General features: G+C 47.5%; 1 non-coding gene across 1 annotated transcript; it reads left to right on the top strand.

The window, feature by feature from the left end:
• Positions 1 to 15,441: 15,441 nt before the first annotated feature.
• Positions 15,442 to 15,513, top strand: TRNAG-UCC. The gene has a single exon. It is a non-coding gene; the product is annotated as a tRNA-Gly (tRNA).
• The last annotated feature ends 6,829 nt before the right edge of the window (positions 15,514 to 22,342 follow it).

Here is a 22,342-nt window from a genome sequence, read left to right as displayed (position 1 = left end):
AGGGGGCTTGTTGGGGGGGGGGGTTCCAGGTGCAATGGGACTCTGCAGGGGATCCAGGTGAAAGTGGTGGTGGTGGTGGGGTCGGTGTGAGGAGATGGGGCTCGGCAGGGGGTCTGGGTGTGTGTGTGTGTGGGGGTGGGGGGGGCTCAGTGGAACTTGCTGGGGTGTGGTCCAGGTGCAGCTGGTTGGGGTCAGTAGGGTAAGGGACTTGTTGGGGGGTCCAGCAGGTGTAGAGCTGGTCAGGGTAAGGGTTCGATGGGCCTGATTAAATGGGGAGCCCCAGCTGCTGCCGAGGGGATGCCACATGCCGGGCTCCTGCTTCCCCTAACCCCTTTTCTTCTCCATCTCACCCCCTCCCCCACTCCCCAATTGTTCCCCACTGCCTCTTACCCCCATCCTACCCCCTTCCCTCATTTCCCCCCTACCCAGCCCCACCGTGGGCACTCACCACTGTGCAGAAGGCTCCCAGCACACAGAAGAGGAGCACACTAGGACACAGGCGGCAGAGTCCGTGGAGCCCAGACAGCCTCCTTCAGCTGGGCAGCTCTGCGCTTGCAGAAATGAGGGGGGCAGTGACACAACCCTGTGTGCTTCCCATGCCTCGCCTCTGTTGGGGGGGCAACCCCCCCAAAACTGCACCCAGGGTCATTCCCCCCAACCCCCAAATTGCATCCATGGTTGTTCCCCCACCGTGCGGCTTCTCTGCTGTTTTCTGCAGGGGAGCACAGGAATTTGGGGAGGGCATTTTCTGCAGCCACGCAGTCCTGCAGAATTCCCCTGGGCGTGAAATATTGCTGGTTTTGCTAGTCAAGAATAGTTACATCACCCATTTAACATAATGCAGAAGAAGAAATAACAATGGGGAAGATTTTGTCCCACTGTAAGGCCCATTTATGGCGTTGTGGAGGTGGAAAGGCATCGGCGGCTCTGTGTTACCCAGGAGGCCATAGGGGCGGGGCTAGGGCTGGAGGGGGTGTGGTCAAGTACCTTGCACTCTATAGGCTGGGTCAGCTGCCCAGTGGCAGTTGTTGGTTGGGGAAGCTGCCATGAGCTAAAGCAGCCTTTGGCGACAAGTCGAACAGGCTGCAATGCTGTCGCGAGGCCCCGGACCGTCCTAGAATCTGGGAGCCATTAAAGGGTGTGTAAAACCACCTTTGTGCTTCCCCTCCTGGGGACGCATCACAGAAGGTACAGCTAAGGAGAGGGGAGGGGAGGGGAGGGGAGGGGAGACAGAGTGTGGCTCAAAGTACAGGCGCATGTATCACCACCTCCAAAACCAGGCGTCAAAAAAACACTTTGATAGCTGCCCATTTTAAGCAAGTCACTTCGCGAGTAGACGGATCACAGGGGCCATTAGGCCTATTGATAGAACTATTTTAATTGTGGGTGTTGCCCCTTTGGGCTTTATCCTACATATATGAGGCAAACTAACAATTGTATGCACAGGCAGACCGACAGCAGATGAATTTAGACGGCATTTGGACCTTCGATTCCACCATTGCAATGAGCACGTGCTTGCATAATCTTTATCTTTAATTGTGAATGGACCCCCCTCATTCGTAAGAGCACCAGAGCCCCTTTTTAATGTGGTCGTGTTGTTTCTTTAGAAAAGATATTTGGAATGATATTTTCCCCCTGACTAATGTACTTGGATAATGCATTAAACTCGTCTGCCACCGCATGCATTATTCAGGAGATGTGCTCTTTATTTTGCACTCAATGGTGTACTTTCTCAAAAGGGGTCAGAGTCCCACAAAAAAAATCCCGAATAGGAGCGTCTCCAAAAATGTGTGCATTTATTTAAAAAAGAAAAAAGCACACTGAAAAATTGGCACTAACTCTTGAATCCTGGACAGTCAGAATTTCTCAGTGCTGCTGCACACCACACGCTCCCAAATTATGCGGATTTATTCTGCTGTTGCACAAAACAGCGAGTAGCCCTATTCACAGCCTATGTATGAACCCTAGTGATAGAAGGGGCTTGGGGTGGGACTCACAAGAGGGACTTGTGAGTCCCACCCCAGGCTGAATGTTGCAGAGCTTAACTTTTAGGCACCCTGCCCGCAAGTGGAAGTCACAACCCCAGGCTCCCCTTACAATGCATGGGAAGGGGAGGAGCCTAACACAGGATTCCCAGAAGCCAGCATGCTGAGTCACCTAAAATAGCCAATAGGAAATGCTGAGGACGGGACTGTGACCTAAGCCCGGCCTCAAAGGGAGTTAGGTGCCTAACTCAAGGGTGGCACCATCCTCCACCGAGGAGTCATGGCTGTGAACCCTCTTTGGAGACTGCTCTGCCTTGTGCACCAAATCTTTTACCAGGAAGGAGCTACTGGGCTAAAGCATTTGCCCAGGCTTTGAGCAACCCAGATACAACTCCCCAGTCTGCCTAATATGGAGCAGGGACTTGAACTTGCGGCTCCTATCACCCGGCTGAGTTCACAAAGCACTGGCCTGAGGCAGCTGGCAGAAACATAGATTTGGGTGCCTACAAAGTTAGGTGGCAACTGAGTGGAGGTCTTGAAGATCTTTTGAACTTAGGCCCCAAACTGGTACTTTAGGCACCTAATCCCCCTTGTGACTTCCACCCTTCGTTGCTCCATACGCATCTCCCACAAACCCATGAAGGCAAAGGATGGGAAAGTTAACTCTTGACCAGTTTAGATGCACTCCTCCTCCCCGCACAGGCATGAGCCTTCCCATCACTGCATCCATCTTCTGTTTCACCCCTTCCCCCAGCTACCCTCTCCCACCACAGCAGGGGGTGTTTGGTGCAGTGCACACAGCGCTGGGATGGGGTGGTTTGGTACGTCGGGGTGAGAGCAGTCTGACCTTTCCCTGTCACCAGCTTCTGAGGACAAATATCAGCCGGAGCCCAATGCCAGAGCCTTCCTATTAATTCTGACGAGGAACCAAACTACATAAAAATATTAACCTGTGTGAAATGGGTCTTCAATTTTTGACGTCACACGCACAGGCCAGCTACTTTTAGAGAAAAACAAACAGGTGCCTCAGATGTGCCTCACTTTAAGCCTGTTTCACAGCCTAACTGTGGTGCTGCTGCTAACCTCCCATTATAATACAGGTCCCAATTCCCCACTGCCTTGCGTAGCCCTTTACGCGCCTGCCCAGTGGTGTGGATGAAGGGAGGATTCTCATATAGTACAAGATGGCCTCCTCCAGCAAGACCCTCATGCCTACTGCAGCCAGTGGTGCTGCTTGCATGCACTTATCACAGCTCAGTCTCGGCGGGCAGTGTCTCTTCCTGTAGGAGCTGGCAGAACGCTGAGGTGAGAACGCTTTACATGCCAGGGGTATGCCCCAGATAACATGAGCTTTTGTGACTCAAAGACTTCATCAGTGCACTCCAAGGCCTAGCCGTGACCTCCTTACTCACAGCCAGACCACCACCCTTCCTTCTGGAATGCTGCCTGCAGTCACCCAAGAGCATGAGCACCAGCCTCAGGGCAGACAGCTCGGAAGCAGGGCACAAACCCCAAATTGGCTGTGAGTTCTATACTTCGATGTCATCAACTAATCATCAAGTGGAAACTCCTCAGGACTGTAACGGTCTAACCATGGATCTCAGACAGTCTCCTGCCTTCGTCCCTTACATGAAGGATCACAGCAATATTCAGATTACATCCAAAGAACCAGTCACTGACCACCAGTCAATCACATCTTTGGTCTCACCCCAACAACGCTTTGTAGTCAATCCTCTAATAAACTACATATGGATTTATTAATTAGGGAAAGGAAACTAGTTAGTTACAAGGTTAAAGCAAGTATCGGGGTAGCTGTGTTAGCCTTTAAGGTGCCACCGGACTCCTTATTGTTTTTGTGGATACAAACTAACAGATTTATTTCAGCATAAGCTTTCATGGGTAAAACACCCACTTCTTCAGATGCACAGAGTGAAAATTACAGATGCAGGCATTATTATACTGACCCAGGAAGAGAAGGGAGTTAGCCTTAGAAAATAAATCTGTTAGTCTTTATGGTTAAAGCAAGTGAAGATATATACACAAATGCATTGCAATCTTAAGGTCAAAAACTAATAGAAGCTTCTATAATAAGCAAGCGCTATATGTCCTTTAGGGATAACCCAGGCTAAGCATCTCTTGCTTATGCCTAGAAAATCCTTGCCCTGCAAAGTCTAAGTGGCATAGAGATGACCGACTTGTTAATCCTCCTCCTACCACATGCTCGGAGCTTCAAGCTCAGCTGATGGGAGGAATCCACGTGCATGACTCATCTTCACGGGGAGCGGGTGGAGAGCAGACAAAGTCTTTTGTCCTCTAACGTCTCACAGCAGCCTGGTGTCCCTGAACCTTTCCTGTTGGGAAGGACACAACACCTTCTGTTGAAGCTCAGCACTTCCCTCTAATTATCTCTCTCTCCTGTCTGGTAAGTTACACAGTGATAGAGGTGCACAATAAAAGCTGCTCAAATTTTACCTTACAACATGGGATACAGCTGTTATGGTGAGATTATTGAATGCCTGTGAGTTGCTGCTGCCTGCATTAAGGTCTAAACACATTCTTAGAATTCAAATACCTATTTTAACACCACTGAAACACGTGAGCCAGACGGATTCCAGCCACGTATTTGTCAGCGTTCAGTTAAGACACGGGGTCTTTGCCGTGAGCTAGCACCTGGTCTGCTAGCATCCTGCCTGCTCTTTCCCATGGAAGGGCTGAGAGCCCTTAGAAATGGCTTGACTTTACTGGAGGTGGTGGAGTCAAAATAGCTTCATTTCTCCCGCCCTGGAGTCTGGGGCCCAGCTGCAGGAGATGAACAAGCAGAGCTGGGAAATAGCTGCTCTCCACAGCCTCTTATGTCTCCAAACCCATGGGGGAAATATTGTTAGGGTTGACTCCCCACCATTTACACCTAGCCACATGTAAGCTCCCTTCTGGGGAAGGTGTCTGAGGACCAGGCACAGAGATCACTGGAGCGAGGCTCCTATGAAGTCAGGGTCCCAGGGAATAGTGGCAGAGAAACATAGGATGCCCTAAACCCATGATATTTTCTCCATGGGGTCTTGGGATGTGTGCCCATTAGTTGGGCCACCCATCTGTACTACTCTTCAGGGAGTGGCCCATCTACATGGAAACCCCACACTGGAATTTTGGAGATTTATCTGGCCCATCCTTGGGTCTCCCTCTACTTGGGGCATGATCTATTCCTTAGTCCTGACTTAGGCAAAACTCCCACTGGAGTCCCAGGGGAGAGATTTGACACCTTGGTCAGTTGTATCAGACAGCATTTTAGCTCATCATTAACGGGGCAGAGTTAGATGGAGCCACCAGATGGAGCAGCTGCAGTTTCCAGTTGTCAACCAGAATTGTGGATGGTTGGAACAACAAACTTCCCTTCTTAGGTCTCGTGTTCAAACGCCTCTAATGACCCATAGTGCTAAAAGCAGACTTCAACTGCTCCAGCTAAAGGGCTCAGCTCCCTCATCCAGCAGCTGTAGCAGGCTCTTTTCCTGTTTGGTGGATCAGCCACTAAAGAGAGGCAGACACCCCTGCTTGAGTTCTATCAGCACCTCTGAAAACCAGGACATTTCTAGGTTGTGGCTTTCACAAAACCTTCTGGGGAAGAAAAGAGCACTCCAGAAACCAGAGTTAAGTAGAGTTAAGAACAGAATGATAAAAGGGTGGAGGGGAAACAAATGTAAGGAAAGTGGGTGAAGAATTAAAAACAAAACCAAACAAAAAAACCCCACCTGTCAGAAAATGACTACGAAAGAAAGAGGGGAAAAGGATAAAAGGAGAGGGGAAAGGCCTAGAGAATAAAATGGCTAATAGGGTATACGGCCAGTTATTTCTGATTCTTTGGCTCAAGCATGATTTATCACTGTAAGAAATGACTTCTTAAGACAGGTAATATTGAGGCCAGAGCTTGGACATTACTGAGTCAGAGTAAGCACGATATTAATGTTCACAAAAGTGGAAATTTTTACCTCCTTTTAGCCCAAGTCTCACAGGTCCACACATTCTTCCAGGCCCTCAAATAAAGGGCTAGTCAGTGAATGCTCCCACGGACGTGGGGGCAGTTTCCTCAGACAGGCATGAAGGCTGCTTGAGCAGGACAGTCATTATTATAGCAGTGCCGAGGGGTTGCAACCAAGATTGGCGCTCCCACTGCGCTGCTGTAACCTACTGGCCACGGTGCTAGACACCCGCTCCGTGCCCGACCCACAGAGGATGAGCATCTTTTACAGCTTCCCAGCTACGCTGTCTCACTCCTTTGCTCAAGCTGGAGAGACTCACACACTGAGCTCTGATGGTCTCTGGTTCAGTCCTTGGTGTGCTGGCTAAGACAGCGGCCACCACATATTACTAAGAAACGAGCCATCCTTCAGAGGATTTACACAACAATCTGGAGATAAAAGGTGGTGAGAAAAGTGTTTTTAATCCATATTTTAGTGCTGGGGAACTGAGACACAGACATGCTAAGTAACTTGCCCAACATCACAGGAAGCCTGAAGCAGAGCTGGGAACTGAACCCAGGTATTTCAGTCCCAGTGCAGTGCTTTCACCCAAGATTATCCTTCCTCAAATCTTCAGTGTCCCAGAGGGGTAAATGCAACACATGAAAAGACCTATTAGATCATCCAGTTCACTCCCTTGAAGGCCAGAATTGTCCCTAATAGACACAATGCTCTGATCCACTCACATGCTGAATGTGGATATTTTAAATGTACCATAGCAAAAATTCTACATCAGATACTCAGGGGATTCTGTGAGGGAACTTAACAATAGATGGGGGAAAGAAGGGGACACAGTGCTTGCTTGCACAGTGCAGATAATGCCCACTGAAATGTGAATTTCAGGCACTTGGCTCTATGTTAAAAAAAAAAAAGAAAAGAAAAAAAGAGGAGACAACAATGAACTAGAAAATATCCACAGCTATTAAGCCAGGTTACAATCCTTCATGATTATCGTGCTCTGCAGGAGCCTCTGCCCAACTGGCTAAGTCAGAGAGAGTCAAAGCATTTTAATACATTCTGACATAGAAAAGATTATTCCATTTCTTTCTGTTTATTGCAAGCTTTGTTTTTATTGTCTGTGTAGCGAGGTGGGACTCACTGGCACGGCGCCTCCCGCTGGTCGTCCTAGGAATTAGCTCTCCAGCCTCCGGAGCACCCTCTGCAGGCCCATGTTCCGCTTGCCCCAGGCTCCTGTGTCCCTCCTGGACCCCGGTGCCCCTTTATCTTGGGTGCTGACCCCTGGCGGTACACCCTCTCTCTGGGTCTCCCCACCCAGGGGAACCCCCAACCCTCTATCCCCACCTCACCTCAGTCTATGGCTACTGCCAGTCACCATCTAGCCCCAGCTCACTGGGGCAGACTGCAGTGTACAAGCCATTCATCATTGGCAAAGAGGGTTTGGACCTGCTGCCTTTGCCTACCCTGGGCTGCACCTCTGCAACCCCAGTACCCTTCCCGGCCTTTAACAAGGCCTGCAGCCTGGGGGGTTTCCAGGCTGGAGCTCCCCCAGCCCTGCTCTACTCTAGGTACCTTACTCAGCTCCCAAGCAGCCAGGCCCATCTCTCTCCACAGCTAGAGGGAGAGTCCAGCCTGAGCTCCTGGCTCACAGCCTTTTATAGGGCCAGCTGTGGCCTGATTGGGACATGGCTCCAGCTGAGGTGCCTTCCCCATCAGTCTCGCCTTTCGCTCACCGCCCCAGCCCTGTAGGCTGTAACCCTTTCAGGCCCGGAGCGGGTGACCACCCCACTACAGTCTGTTATACATCAACTACGAGAGAGAAATACAGAGAGAGACAGACCGGACACACGCGCCCCATCGCTGATTAGGAAGGACAATTTTATACATATTATGGGGAAACACATACCATTGGCCTGGTGACCTTGGCCAGGGGACATGGGAGGTGGTGAGTAGAGACTCAAAAATGCTTTCTCCCACCTGCCCATCTCAAGTCTATAGCATGAGGCTGGACCCAGGGATGAGTTGCACCCTCTCCTCAGAGCCTGGTGGACATGCAGGAGTTAAAGGGGCCCCAAAGAAGCATCAACACCTGCCTTGGGCCTCCATTCCTGGAGGGGGGCATGTGCGGGCAGAGGAGCGGGTGGCTGCAATGGAGGAGGCAGCTTCTCTTCACACCAGAGAGGCTGGCACAATGTCGTGGTTGCTCCATCCATTCCTCCCACCGCTTCCACACTCCCCCAAGCCTCTCTCCTCCCAAGATGGACATTCCAAGGCAACTCTGAAGTGAACCCCGGAATTTCCTGAGCCCGCTATCCCCTCCTGCTGCTCACTCCAAAGAGCATCTAGGCCCAAGTATTTCAACTATCGCTGCACCTACCCGGTCCCTTGAAAAGCCTGGCTTGTATGCAGGACAGGAGAGATTTTACAATATTAGAGCCGCAGTAATCTATGGGCATGTGGGCAAGACAGAATGAGTGAGGCGGTGTGTAACAGCGAGAGAGGATGAGGTAAGCTCCATTCGAATAGACTCTCTTAGAATTACTTACATTGGCTCCAGCAGTGTCTGAGTGTCATAGCCCCTTGTATGGCAAAAAAGCCAGGAGAAAGTGTGAGTTAAAAGGGAGGAGGAGCTGAATCAGGTATAAATGTGTGTGTGTGTGTGTGGGGGTGTCTCATTTGATTCTGGCCTGGAGAGTCTAAATAAGAAAGTCTAAGGCCATAGGTATGCTGTATAGGGGTTGGGGTGGGAGGGGAGCCGCAGCTGGACTCTGGTGGGGTCTGGCAGCCAGGCCTGCAGCCAGGTGCGGCTCTGCTCCCGGTCCCGCCTTGCACCTGGGCCAGGAACAGAGCCACAGCCAGTGGCAGAGGCTGGGGGCTGACGCAGGGTCAGAAACCGAACCGCACCGAGGATGGGGATGGGGCCAGTTGTGGAGATGCGAGCTGGGGTTGTGGCTGGGGGTGGGACCGGAGCAGAGCTGGGGGTGGGGAGGTGCTAGGTGGCACTCCCTCCATGAACCCCATGGGGGCTGGCCTGGGCTCTGCCACGCCTTCCCCCCCCCGGACAGTCTCTACCCTCCCCTTGGAAGGCGTGCCCCAGAGTTTGGGGACATCTGGTCTAGGAGGAGTCTGATCTGGTGCAACATACACAGTGTGGTAGAAAAGCCCCAGTTTTTTCCACACGAGAAAGTTGCACCACTTTAAGCTAAGATGTGACGTTAAACTGCTGCTAAATTGTGTGGGACCAGTTTAAATCCGATGCCAGGTAAAGCTGAAGAAAAATAGATTGCTCTTAAACCATGCTGGGGGTGGGGGCGTGGGTGTGACTGATGGGACTTCTGTTATTTTGAGAAGGCCTCTGTCCCACTTCTAAATTTAGCTGTAGAGCAGAGCAGGAGAGCGCATGGACCTACATCCAGCTGAGAGCTCAGGGTTCTCTTGCCGACACACACTTCGGCATCAATTGTATGGCTTGTCGTGCCCACAGAGCATTATCAAACGGAGCTGAAAGAGCAAGAGTGTGTCAGAGAGACAGAGAACCTCAATAATTGTGCACAAACGGGGCGAGGGGAGAGACGATCTGAACGCTCTCTCACAGGCCCGCACTGTCTCCAGAAGCACGCAGTCTTGGAGAGGAAACTTCTCTTTCTTAAGGGAAATACCAGCCACAGTGTTTGCCCAATAGCAGCACTGGGAAACTAAATGCCACTGCCGCAATCTCTGGGGTGGACATTTTGTGTGTAAGTGAATGACTAGGTGAGACGGAGTCTTTCATCACAGCCACCACATCACAGCTCTGCTGGCAGGGAAGAAAAAATCATTATGCTGTATGGAGGAGGTATATAGAGAAATAGCTTTTACTAACCCCTAGAAAGTTTCTAAGTGGTTTGAAACACATTGTGCGGTGCTTAAAGGCACACAGACACCTGGGAGTGTTATGAAACCCACCCTCACATGCACCTTCCTGCTCCTTCAGCTGGGAAGGACACAAAACAGCTGGGTAATTAGAGTTTATTTCTTCTCCCTACACTAATGTAAAAAAGCCTCTGAGTTGAAAAAGAACTTTATATACAGTGCCTTATTCTTCAGACTGTGTGTAAGCGTGTACACACACACACACCTTAAGAATGGGCACTGAAGTCCAAGAACGAGGCCATATGTGGTGGTACAATCACAGCTGTGGGAATCAGGGGGCCTTCAGTTCTAATCCTGACTCAGTGCCAGACTAACCGGTGCCCTGGGTAAGTCATTTCGCCTTTCTGCCTCAGTTTCTCAGCCTGTAAAGTAAGGATAATAATCTATACCCGTCCACCTCACGGGGATGTGGTGAAGATTAGTTAGTGACGTTGAAGAATTACAGAAAATGCTAAGAAGTATAAAGATCATTCCCTAGATTTGTCACTAACAAGCATATTTTGAAACATTGTGAAAACGCAGAATGTCTGTTTCCTAGGGTTTGGTGTGGATCAACCCACTGTCATGTTGTTTATATGAATAACAATACTTTCCACTTCTATAGTATTTGCCGTCTGAGGATCTCAAAGCACTAACTTTGTGCTTTGTCCCATGAGGTCTTTGAAAACAACTACAACGCTATCTCATTATTCACCTTCAAATCCCTCCTTAAAGCTCTCCTTTGCCAGGATGCCTACAAAACACAATGATGCTAAGGCCACTGATGCACTGATACCACTGCCCATCAATAAGTCTCATTCTTTCCTTATATTCCCTCATCAGTTGTCTCTTGTCTGATACTCACATCTTAAGCTCATTGGGGGAAGGGACCGTCTTTTGGTTCTGTGTTGGTACAGTGCCTACCACCATGGGGTCCTACTCCCTAGGACTCCTAGATGCTATGGGGATACAAATAATAAGTCATATTTCTAGTGAATCTTTTTTTAATTATGAAAAGTTATTCACAGATCTGCCATACACGATGTTAGTAAATGAATATAGGTTTGAATATGATTGGTTTTAGCAAACTATTTTTATATTTTTAATACAATGTTGTGTCGCACGAATTGCCCCGAGTTATACTTAGCTTCCAACTACATTTTGAGCTCAGTTTTCAGGTATCCACTAATTCCAAATAAAAAGGGGAGTCACCACCTTCCTGTTTAATAATTCCCTACAGGAGCATCATAGCTCATCACAATTTAACTCCCATATTGTTTCTCCACGGGAACCTTCCCATATTTTCTTCCACTTACAGCTCTTTCAGTGCAGGCACTGGTTCACTCCACGATTGCCTAGTCCTACCTAGGGCTTATTGACAGAACCGTGCAAGGCTAAATATGCAACCAACCGAAAAGCAAATGAATCTCAGCTGGTTTCATGTTCGTGGGAGATGCCTTGATCCTGAGATATGCTGAGCACCCTCAGCTCCCATCAGCAGCCCCGTCTCTCTCAAGAACAGGCCTCAAAACTGAGCCATTTTGATTGAGAATCCTTTTCTACAAGGTTTTGATCTGCTTCCCCCTTCCCTCCCCCAACTCTGCCAACCTGCAAGCCCCACTGGAGCAAAACCTTTTGCAAGGAGTAGGTGCAAATATCAAGGGCATGGTTAAGATGCGTGGGAGTAACTGTCAGCCATTGCCACATGTTTAAGTCTTCCCTGCCATGCATGAGGATTTGTGGGCAGAACCCTCATTGAACACTGATGGGACATGGCTGGATGTCCCTGTGTCTAGCGCGGAACTTATGCAGCCTTCCAGCTGCTCGTGATGGCAGTACCACTAACAGAATGATGCAAAAAAAAAAAAAAAAAAAAAAAAATCGGAAAACCCAACCTGTTTTGCTTCAAGTAATCACAGCAAATTTCACATTCTGCAGAAGCCACATACTATGAAATTAAATAACTCCATTGTGTGTCAATCTTGCTTTTTATCTGTCATGAATAGAAGAGGCAAGTTCTTTGCTTCCAGAGCATAATTTCAGCCCAATTTCTCCTTCTCATATTTCCCCCTAAATGATGCTCAACCTGAAGGCTACATGGTGCTTTCGATGTACCATCTGACAAACAATAAATGCACCATCATCCTCCTAAATCTCAGTCGTAGCCTCACACACTCCAACACCCCTTTAATATTTTATGTCTTAAGGGCAAAGAAAAGAACTGGCGGGAGAGGCTGGTATCATCGTATCTATGGATATGAAGTCTCATGAAAGCGATGACAATCCCAATCATTAATACGGTCACTGGAAGTCTTTGGTGGGATTTTGATCTGCATGATTTGAGAAACATTTACTTACATCCTGTAAACATGTAATGAAGTTCTCTCAATGCACCACAGTAAAGATTCGGAAGAAGGTAACTTTTAAAAAAGTCCTCCACGCAGAAAACTAGTGTTAAGTAGAGCAAAAATACGGGTGGCTAGAGAAAGAGAAGCCTGCTGTTAGATTTCAGAGTAACAGCCGTGTTAGTCTGTATTCGTAAAAAGAAAAGGAGTACTTGTTAGTCTCTAAGGTGCCACAAGTACTCCTTTTCTTCCTGCTGTTAGAGTTTCACTCAATGGTCCACCCTTATCAGAGAAACACACAAAATAAATGTGTGGAATAAAATTAAAATAGCTTAAGAGAAACCTATTAATTTATAGGTTTCAGAGTAGCAGACGTGTTAGTCTGTATCCACAAGAAGAAAAGGAGGACTTGTGGCACCATAGAGACTAACAAATTTATTTGAGCGTAAACTTTCGTGAGCTACAGCTCACTTCATCGGATGCATTAATTTATAAATCCTGCATCTGGGCAGGGGATTAGACTAAAAGGCCCTTGCTGTCCTTTCTAATCCCATGATTCTCTAAAGAAGGAAAAGAAGGGGTGGGGTTAGGGGACAGTGGAGGGATTTTAAAGTGATTTGCTTTATTGAGTACACCAGATGTCACATTGGCATTTAAAAATCTAAGGTGGTTTGTTCTGCAGTACAGATTGTCTTGTGTTTGATCTCCTAAACCCATCTTCATCCATCATCATCATAACTGTCAAGATAACAGGGGCCAAGTTTTGATTGCAGCCGGATTATTTTTGTTGCGGGAGAGACAAAGATATATACACAGCGCTGGTGCCTGACAAAGTCTTTAAACAAACACAAACCCAGACTATACTTCAACCCCTACAGCTCTGTGTTAGAGAGTGGAATTCTCCTGCTGGGACAGAAGGCATGCTAAGGCTGTAATATAGATTTTAAGTTGCTCTTTTCCCCCCCACATTCGGGTCAAATGTAAGATAAAGCTGTGTGGCCCAGTAACATGAGCAAACATGGCACAGAACTTGCATCGAGAGTTAACATGAGGAAACTGAGACAGCATAAGAATTTGACGAAGCCTCTCTTCTCCGGAGAAACAGCCTAATGCTCTACTCTCTCCAAATCCTCAAGCTCCGGCACGGCTATGATGCTCCCTCTGAGATCTGCTTTCGCAAGGCCAGTTGTGGCTCTCCCCGGTGCTCTGCCTGCTGGCTTACATCGCCCTAGGCCCCCTAGTCGGTAATCTCGGTAGAGAGGTCATGGACTGACTGGGCCAGGGAGACTTAACTCCTCCCACAGCCCCCTAGAAGTGTTCCCTCCATGGCTGAGCTAAGTATCTATGCCCGTTTGGAAATCCCAGTCTAAGGGAGTTGGGTGCTTACCTCCGTTAATTCCTTTGAAAATCCCAGTCCCGCTGTACACGAGTGGGTGGTCCATGGCAAACATGTAACTGCTACTTCCCATGCTTGATCCTTTCTATAGACAGACAGGAGACTTCAGTCTCTAGGGCTACTGATCTCTACATTCCACAAGTTTCTCTCATGCAAATAACACCACCCATAACTATGCAAAACCAAAGAGCATAATCACCAGCACAGCATCCTCCCCTGCCCCTCCCACAACCCTCCACCAAAAGAATCACGTTTTGAAATGGGGAAAACCTAAGGTTATATGGCTATTAACATTAGGTGCTTCTGCAATATCAGAGGCCTTGCTTATGTTGGGGGCCAACTGTGCTAGGTGTTATGCAAGCAAATGTCACAGAGGCAGATCCCACTTTCCTTACTCCCGTGAGGAATCCCATTGATTCCTTCAGGCTCCTAAGTAATGGGATCAGGGTTTGACTGTATTCGCTATAGCAGTACAGCTTTGATCAAAGGTTTTATCCACATGATTTTGTGGGGGCTGCATTATTTACAAGGGCCAGTGAAACATTTATACCACACCATCACCTAGCCTGTATAGGCCACCTCATTCTCCTGCGAAATATTTTAAAATGTTCCTAGCAGTACTGTTCTTTGCATTCCTTTGGCTATAAAGCCAGTCTTAGTACCATGAATCCACCTGTACAGGCCTTACTGGGAGAGGGAAACTAATAAAGCTTTGAGATCATTTTTTTAAGAGCTTTCCAGCTAGCTTCTCTGTGAAGCCGAAGGTCTCCTTTTTAAGGTCTGATCTCTCACAATGTATTCAGCCGAGAAACAAACATCTCGTACGATTGGAAAGGGAAGAGTTATTTGGCATTCTTTAGTGCTATGAAGCTCCTATTTCTAATCCCAATGGCTGATAAGATGCTGGATCTTAAGCTTGTTATTTTGGTCCTGGACTGAATGGCCCCTGCTCTGCACCTCAGGATCAAGGTCACTTTGAGAGAAGCGCCACATTTGGAAAAAATGAAAGAAAATTGGTGTGACAAATTGTTACAAACCGCCCAAAAGTTGCTGGCTGAAAGGCTTGGAACGTTCACAGCAGTTATGGTAGAGATGGAGCAGTGGGCAGAAGGCAGGGGAGCCGTCCAGACGTGCCTGATTGCATTTTGTCACATAGTTCCACAACAGATCACACAGTTGTCACGTCCAAATGATATAGTATGACGTTTTCAAAGTCAGATGCTTGAAGCTAGGCACCTAGACCAGATCCTCATTTAGGAGCTGAAATAAGTCACCAGAGATTCTGAGCAAACACCAACTCCCAGTGGCTTCAGTATGACTGCAAAACAGATTTTCTGGCCAGAAGGGACCATTATGATCATTTAGTTTGACCTCCCTGCACGGAATTTGACCAGGCAATTCCTGCACTGGCTCAATAACTCCTCACTCATTAATCAGCTCTAGAGTCTGTGAGCACCAGCATTTTCTGCAATTTTCACAGAGCTGGGCAAAGGATGTCCTAGACGTCCTGGTGAGCTCAGGGTCTGTAAGCCTCTCTTCTAATGGGGTGCCTGGACCCCCCTGCCTTCTCACTGGGGACACTTTTGGCAATGCTGTGAATGATTCAGTGACTAGAAACAGCAAGTGCATCTTTAAAACTGTGTTGATGACAAAAAGCCCAATGACTATATTCTCTCTCTCTCTCATATCTATCTATCTATCAATCTCCATCCCCTTTTTGTTGACCCACTGCCAATATTTGTTAGCCTAGAGGATCCAGAAAAACAAAGTCACTTCAACCAACCTCACTTGTTCAGGAGGGTTAATTTTAAAAAACAAAAACAACCCCCCCCCAACATCACAACATCTGTGGTGCATTGGTTGTATAGTGGTGAGCATAGCTGCCTTCCAAGCAGTTGACCTGGGTTCGATTCCCAGCCAATGCAAGGATATGATGTTTGCGGGGAGGGATAGCTCTGTGGTTTGAGCATTGGCCTGCTAAACCCAGGGTTCTGAGTTCAATCCTTGAGGGGGCCATTTAGGGATCTGGGGCAAAAATTGGGGAGTGGTCCTGCTTTAAGCAGGGGGTTGGACTAGATGATCTCCTGAGGTCCCTTCTAACCCTGATATTCTATGATCAGTTCACTCAGTGTGACTTTTACAAAGACTGTATTTTACCCCAATACCATGGGAACAGTCTGGCATCTTCTGCCAGGTCATGAGCTAATCTCTCTAAAAATGGAAACTTTTCTGGGGGTCTGGCAGTGGAAACAGAGATAATATAGCAATCTAGTAAGGACCTGGATTGGCCCAGCCCCCTCCGCATTAAGCCAAGTGGTTATTGTTTGTTAAAGCACCAGCAATCTTTTTGCAGCTGCAAAGGAGTCTGAATCAATACCAGCTTCTGCTGTGGTTATTGCATTGAGAATAATAATCTCTGAAGCCCATCTGACCAGTTAGCCTTGGTTAATCTGCATTCAAAACCAGAAGCTCCTAAGCGGGCATTGCTAATAGAAGTTGGACACACCCTACTCAGAATACTGTGGTGAACTCATTAGTTTGTAGAGTAGAGATAAAAATCTGATTGGCTCAGTTGTGTCACAGGCACAATTCTGGCTCCTAATGGAAATTCTCCTTTGCCTTAAGTGTCAGTGTCCAGCACCCTTAGATAGGGAGGGTTTGTGTTCTATGCCTCATCTCACCACGACCGATGGTGAGGGTCTCGGTGCTGTTTCTCGCACTGGTGTGGTCGGTGCCATGGAGGAGGCATGTCTATGTTTATGCTTTGACTTCCTGTCCCTCGCCTTGGGCTTGGCAGAGGTCCTGGGGCAGATGGTACCAGAGGTGCCCAATGCCTCAATGGTGTGGTGTCAGCACCGAGGACAGCGACCGAGCAGGAGAGACTGTCTTTTTATTTTTGGGGGCAGTTCTCTCCACAGAGAGGTCGATGTTCTTTTCCTCAAAACTTTTGAGGAGTGAGCCCAGTCTTTAGTCAGTTCTGAAGCCGATGGGGAGCCACAGAGGAGGTGGTCTGTCGTCCCAGTTTGTGTGGTTGGAGTGATTTCTCCATAAGAACCAGTTTGAGGTGGAGATCGTGGTCATGCCTGGCTCTTGCCTTTCGGTTACTACAGGGAGTGCAGATTTGAGGGATGTGTGACTCAGCGGGGCATCAGACACACAAGGAGTGTCCGTCTCAGCCGAGGGTGGTTGAGAAGGAACGGAGGGGGTTGGGGTGCACGCGCGCCAGAAGAGGTGCCAACGCTGCCGTGAGACAGCTACTGTGCTTGCGTGACCCCGATGGACATGGCTACCGAAAATCTCCAAGCAACAGCGGCCGGACGCACCAACACCTGAAATGGAGCACCCACAGGGGGACACACCTCAAAGAGCCTCAGTTACCGCACCCGGCGAGCAGCCTTCTCTGTCCCAGATCTCACCAAGAAGTTCTAAGCAGTCTTGGGGTGCACCACCGTAACTGCAGTGAATTCCTACATGGCCAGGGTCTTGTTACAATATAACCCGCCCCTTTCGCTACACAGCTAGTGGAGATTTTAATTCTGACAGCGCATTCCTAAGAAGGTGACTTTGCCTGGATGTAAACAATACAAACTAAAGGACAGTTCCATCAGGTAGATCTCATACTTCAGGGAGTGTGAAGAGCAGGACTCTGCAGCCCTCATAGGCTGGGAAGGACCTCCCGGGCCATCTGATTCCTGAACAAGTGCAGGAGTGGTTGTATCGTAATTTCTTTAGGTTTCTTTTAAGAGAGAGGTGAGTCAAACACTAAACTTGCTGACAGGTATTGAATTGTTAGCCCTAGAAAAGAAGTCCTCGGTCCACAGAACAGGTACAGGAGGGACAAGGACAATGCAAATCTCTTCCCTTTTCCCCTACAACATGCCTCACCTCTTGAGACAGTCCTTCCAGATTTGCGTTAAGAGGGGAGTTCAGGTCCATGGTCCATTTGCCTGTCAATGGAGATTGACCATTTACAGCCGATCACTTCACACAGACCAACCAGCCCTCAGAAGGCTGAAACAACGTTCAGTCTCTCCTGACTTGAAATATCAAATTTCTCTGCATCCAATTTTCCTTGGACACTTTTACCCCTACAGCTTTCCCCAACATCCCTGGGTGATGTTCTGTGGCCCCAAGAGTTGAACAACATCTGTTCTCACTATCCAACTTTATATCCAATTCTGGGGTTTTCTAGTTTTGGGCTGTCACGCCTAGTCTCTTGTTTTAACTACCTCAATTTGTGGTTTTCCAGGAACAGAGACAGCTGAAGGAGCAGAGAAATTGAATTGTGTCGGATTGCCTCTGGCCTTGATAAATTCAGATTCTTATTCATGAGAAGGCTTAAAAAAAAAAAAACAACCCACAACAAAAAAATAAAAAACCCCTAATCATTGGGATCTCTTTGTTCAGAAATCTGTATTCCATTAACACTCTGGCATAAGGCATGATGAAAAACAACAGAACGGGAAACCCACAACAGTGGGTAGCCAGAAAACAGACGCACAGTAAATTAACAACATACTGAATGTGCAAAAATGAGCAGAGGACCTTGACTCAATCAACACAGTCCTGACGGGAAGAACAGTCAATAACGTCTCAGAGTGGGATGAAAGCATTTGTCCAGGAGGGCACACGTGAATTAGGTAGCAGAGATAAGAAGGAGCCAAATTCTAGCAAGCAACAGTTCCTTTAAACTGATTAGCTGTTTCACTTGAAGCCAGAGAGGGGCCTTCGACACAATAACATGATGCTTGGAAAATACAAGTGATTATTGTTTGCTGGCCTTCCATCAGGCATTTGTACGTGGTGTTTTGCTGTCAGGAGACGCACAAATTGCAATAATCTAGCTACATGGCGACAAAAGTTTGCCTCTGCATCCTAGTGAGAAAACAAGCAGGGAAGTTGGGCAGAGCCCCTGGGATGATGAAATGCCACTGACACATTCTAGGTGGACGTGACAGGAAAGCTCAAGATTCCAGAACAACTCAGTGAGGATGAGGGTTAGCAGCCTTGGTAACAGAGTTGTTTTGGGGGTAACCAGCAGGGAGGCGTGTGACAAACTCCAGTCAACAGTAATTACCAATGTCATCAGCACCTACCTTTAGAGAGCTACAGGACATCCAGTACAGCACCAAGGTGGCAATCAGGCAGCACAGTGCCATGTGGCGAGGGGAGAAATACTGGTTGCCAGCGCCTAAGGGCACTGCAGAAGTCACGTAAGTCCTTCAGGAGGAAAGACATCATCTTGTTCTCGAGAGAAGCCCTCTGGCCAATGCACAGAGCAGCACTGACTGGTTCAGAAGGGAGCATCATTCAGATTGGGTTGGAAATGAGAGTTTGCCATTCATTCTCGTTTGGACACTAGAAAACCAAAAGGGATCAATACTATTCAATAATAATGGCTAGGCAGGTTGCAAACCAAGACAACTGGCTTATTACACTTACCAGTTGTGCTTGCAGCTGGTCTATGAAAAACATGGGTTATATTGTTGTTACCCCTCCTTTCTCCACTTACTTCTTGTCTTTATGGAGAGAAGCTTTTGGGGTGGGCACTGTCTTATTATAGGTCTTTACGGTGCCTAGCACAACTGGGATCCAACTTGGTCCACCCCTGGAGGCAATCATAGAATCATAGGACTGGAAGGGATCTCGAGAGGTCACCTAGTCCAGTTCCCCTGCACTCATGGCAGGACTAAAACTAGACCATCCCTGACAGGTGTTTGTCTAACCTGCTCTTAAAAATCTCCAATGATGGAGATTCCACAACCTCCATGTGCAATTTATTCCAGTGCCTAACCACCCTGACAGTTAGGAAGTTTTTCCTAATGTCCAACCTAAACCTCCCTTGCTGCAATTTAAAGCCATTGCTTAATGAACCTACGGAATGGCATAGCAGATCAGCAATAAAGCTGGGATAGATTGCACGTCTCCTGGCTCCCACCCTTATGCTCTGGCCACTGAACCAAGAGCAGCCTATAGATTGATGATAGAGGATGCAGGATAAATCCCTGGAGAAACTCTGAGCAAATGTCTGCCACACAACGTACTTATTAACCTAGGATGTGACGGTGGGAACTTAAAGGCAAGAAAGTATTTTTAAAGATATTACCCCACAAAGCAATATAGAGTAGGACCTCGCTTATTTACACTTTGCCAGTCTGCATATCCCATACACTGATCAAGATTAACTGGTTCCCCACTCCTCCAGAGACATAACAGCAAGTTGCTTGTGGAGAGGTCTTCTATTACTAAAGCTGTGTTCCTTTTGCAAGATGTTCCGCAGAACATTTTCTAGAATATCTGTTTTTTCCTAACGCTTTTCCACCATAAGCAAGAAGTCCATCCGTGCTCTCACTAGGTCGCTAACCTGGGGGGCACTCGATACAATGAGATGGGTGCCAGTACAATACCCCACCCCTACCCCAAGACAGTTGCATGGTGCTTAGGAACTCTCTGTTAAAGTGACCTCTGAAAGTAGCCTAAATAGCAGCGCCTCCCATGTTCCCGGTGCATGCGTTTGTTCAGTTTTGTTTTGGGTTTTGTCTTCTTATTTCTTGCTTTCATTGCTTCTCGCCCAGTGTGCCCAGGTCTTGATGGTTCCTGGGAAGATGCCATGTAGTAGCTACTATGAGGGCTTAGCATAAATAAATTAAATGGAGCTCTACTGAACAAATGAACAGAGAACATTCTGCATTGCATGATCCTGGCTTTATATTTGTGGGCCAGATCCTCAGCCACTGTCAGTCAATGGAGCACCAACTTCAACTGAGTTTTGTTAACACTCGCTGAGATCTGCCCCTGTGTTTGTTTGTTTACGACTTCACAATGGGGCTCCCACGCATTGATTTAAATGAGCAACACTCTATGGGCAGTTCCACCACTGTGGCATTTCTGACTGAACAAGAGGTTGGGTAACAGAACAGGCCAGATTTTCCTCTCCCTTTATAACTCCATGGAATTAATTCGGATCGACGCTGGTGCACTGGAAGCGAGCGGAGACTCAGACCTAGTATGCGCTGTATAAATACTACCAGCTAGACTGCACTCCTTTTGTATTAACTTTCCCATTGCTGCTACCCCTAATCTTGGTGAAAAACAAGAGATTTGGCATTTCTTGCCCATTCACTCATTAGTGGCAAAATCCAGCATTTGTGACATGACAATTGCTACAGAGCTGTCACAACCATACCGGGACTGAAATAGGAGTGAACATAAGTTACATCTAGCCCATCCTGCTGCATGCTTCCCTACAGAATATTCTCATGTGTAGCCTTAAAACTATACTGGGCCAAGCATTGAGACTACGCTAGGGTCTAGTCAACATTCGGGCAATTTCCTCCTGATCTTCCCCATGATTTTTCCCTTTCTCAATCAGTTTTATATCTCCTTGTACCACCCAATCCATTTTCTCTTCCTCTTCTTGGCTTAACTCTCTTCACTAGCTCTCAAAAGTAGTCTCCAAAGAGCTCTTCCTGGTAGGTCTGTGGAATGAAATATGGAGGGCCATGTAGTGGGGTATTAGAGCGTAGGGAAGGGAGGTGGAGTCCAGGAGAGAATCTGTCTCATGACATTGTCTGCAGAATGAAAAAGTTAGAAGAGCCTCGTTATACAGCTATATCTCCTGTGGTCATCATTTAGCCAAACTATAATGTATTTGGCCAAAAGCATCCCTAGGATAACCCTACCTATCTCAGTTGCCACGGTCCATTCGTTCTCAGGCTTCTTTGCTGAAATTGCCAGCATGGGTTTCAGTTACCAGTTCTGATGCGGGCTTCTGTACATTGGTACCAGCCTGATCTTCCAGTAGGCAGATATCCGCCCTTCTTTTCACATGGGCCACTGACCACTCATACAATTATGCTCAGCAGTCGCTATTTCACGGTTTTGTAACTGTGTGGGGATACAACCACTACAGTATCCTACTGGTTTCTTCGAGTTAAATATCAGCTTTGATTTTTCTTGTGGGGGTAGGGGGAGGAGGACACCAAGATCTGCTTAGTTCCAGACGTTAGAAGCCGAGACTATGAGTGAGAGGACTATTTAATTTTCAGCCGATACGAAGAGACAGCTTCTCTTCTCCGTGTCCAGGTTCTGCTGGTAACGTTGCATATAAAGCGAGTGTTCAAAGAGAATACGGTCTGAATTATTTTATTCCAGTGGCACCAGGAGGCCCCAGCTGAGATCAGGGCCTCATTATGCAAAGCGCTGTACAAACACATAGTGAGAGGCAGACTCTGCCCCAGATTGCTTACAATATAAATAAAAACAGAAAGGAAAACAGAACCACAGAGAGGGGAAGTGACTTGCCCAAAGTTACACAGCAGGTTGGCAGCACAACTGGAAATGGAACCCAGGTCTCCTGATTCCCAGGCCAGTGCCCTATCTGTTAGACCATGCTGCCAGCAGACTGGATTAATGAGTCATAGGGATAGAGAGGAAGGTTTGGTTCGCACATTTAAAAGACGTTTAATAATTCTTCGCAGGGATGGGCACCGTGGGGAACGCCAGCTTGGAGGGAATCTGTGGGATATGTTGTATTGATATTGATCTCAATGTCCCCAAGAGCTAAAGGTGTTTTATAAACTCTTTCACTGTCCAGCATTAAACAGTGATGGATAGGTTTGGGGTTATTAATTTACAGAGGCACTGGTTGTTTGGACTCAGACAGTTTCTCTGTCTGGTTTTCTTGCACTTGTTATCATATTCAATAAATAAACTCAGATGAACTCAGTCCATTTTTCATGGTTAATTTTCAAA

Source organism: Chelonia mydas, chromosome 16, assembly GCF_015237465.2.
Source record: "Chelonia mydas isolate rCheMyd1 chromosome 16, rCheMyd1.pri.v2, whole genome shotgun sequence".
Taxonomy (NCBI): domain Eukaryota; kingdom Metazoa; phylum Chordata; order Testudines; family Cheloniidae; genus Chelonia; species Chelonia mydas.
The sequence above is the reverse complement of the archived record's forward strand: the minus strand, read 5'-3'. Positions and strand labels throughout refer to the sequence as shown.